Below are 2066 nucleotides of genomic sequence, written 5' to 3'. Positions count from 1 at the left end.
TTTTTGCTTTATGAATTATTTTTATTTAAAACAAATGTATATGAAAGCATAGGAATTTAATCTTAAATTTTAGTTCTATGCAACTATTAATACAATTATAGTACAAATAATTTAAGAAACACTGTGGTCTTTTAAGGTTTTTTTTCTAAATACATTATCAAATTTGAGAAGCACTGGAATATGGTAATGAGAAAAGGGAGGAAAAGGTTTGGTAAGCTTCAAATTGGTCATCATTTCTTGAATCATCAAGACTTGGCTGAATGTTAATTCCTGAGTCCTGTAATTCAGCATCAGTAAAAGAAATCTCTATGTATGATTCTAGCATTTCATTCTTGCCTCTGAATTATATTCATATCCACAAGCCCCAGCCAAGGACCTATTGAATAATTGTCCCCACATGTAACATTTTCCCGGTGATGTTTTTCTTTCCTTGGTTCTAGGAAATATAGAAATGTGTTTCCAATTATTAACTGAACCACCTGGTAAGTGCACTGTATCATCTCAATAATATGACTCATTTAGATACAGTTTGGTAGAACTCAGAGTCATCTTTGATGCCACCCAGGAAAAATCAGTTACCAAAATGACCCCACATAGCACAGGCTCACCTCTAACCAAGATGATTATGTTTGGTAAGCCAAAAATCAGAACCTATGCCTTGGCAAATATAAATATATCTGAAACTGGGTTTTTCCTGGAAAACATAGGACACACAGAGTTCAATGGTGTGGGCTACAAAAATCACCTACTGAGTGATGCTGGTGCCTTCACTTTCTTAACTCTGAGAACTTAAAGCAACTGGTTCTTGTCCCCACTGGCTTTATGCATGTGTGGGCTGAGGCCTGAGAATCCATCACTTCCTTGAGTTCATTGAGTATGCAAGAGGTGGGAACAGAAATCAAACCAGCTTTTCTGGGACACTTACCTTGGCTTTGCATGGAAACCAAAAAAGAAATCTCTTGCTATATATGAAGCTTTCTAAAAATTGGCCCTTCTTTAGGCTAAGTGGGGTTGGCATATTCACTGATGGTAGAGAAGGTTGTGTGCCCAGAAATTCAGGCATCAGGCTAGATTTTTCTTCTATGTTGAACCATAATGTACTGGCCAAAGGCCCCAAGTTTGTGAGCCTATGCTAACTTGCATGGCATATAGTTTTCATTCTAGTTCTTACTCTCTTTTCTTCTCAATTGCTTTACTGTTTGTTTTGTTTTCGTTTTTTCATTGAGTAAGAATGTCAGAGTGGAACAAGAGATAAATAGAGGAAAGAGTATGTATTTCATCTTTTTTTTAATTGAGATATTATTGGCATATAACATTATATTAGTTTCAGGTTTACAACATAATGATTCGATATTTGTATATATTGTGAAATGATCTCCACTATAAATCTAGTTAACATACGTTACCGTATATAGTTCCAAAAATTTTTTTTCTTGTGATGAGGACTTTTGAGATCTACTCTCTTAGCAACTTTCAAATGTGCAATACTGTATGTATTTGATCATATAAGAATAAAAGCATTTTCTAGCATGGCAGTGTATACTGGCATGGAAGGAACTGAGTACCATGCTGTAGAAAAGTTGAGCTCAGTAAATTTTCAGAGGCCTTAGGCACAAGTAAGAACAGTCAAAGAGAAATAGGAAGGAACAGCAAGAATCTATCCTGTAGGGAGTAGAGACAGGGCTGTTCCTCTGTGAGAACACAGCAGATATGATTGATGACATTCATTCCTGGGAATTGACAGCAGAATGTGGTGCCTCACCTTGACATTCATCAGAGTGGCAGAGGAGAAGGAGCCTGTGGCAGAGGCAGCAGCTGGAGGAGGCGGGGAAGGAGCAGAGGAGATACAACGCCTTAGGCAAAATGCTCCAGGTCCCTCATATAAGCAGGAGCTCTTTCTGCCTAGTAGAGGACTGTATTGGCAATAGAGAGCTGAGAGGGAATAAATCTGGGCAGGAAGCTTTCCGCGGCATGCTCTAACTTAGTTTTCTAAAAACCAAGGACTTCAACAATTTTAACAAAGAAAACTACATAAATACACCAGTGCTCTTTCGTGATGTCCTTTC

The sequence above is a fragment of the Pteropus alecto genome, unplaced genomic scaffold (genome assembly GCF_000325575.1).
Source record: "Pteropus alecto unplaced genomic scaffold, ASM32557v1 scaffold166, whole genome shotgun sequence".
Classification (NCBI taxonomy): Eukaryota; Metazoa; Chordata; class Mammalia; order Chiroptera; family Pteropodidae; genus Pteropus; species Pteropus alecto.
This window is presented reverse-complemented; position numbering follows the sequence as displayed.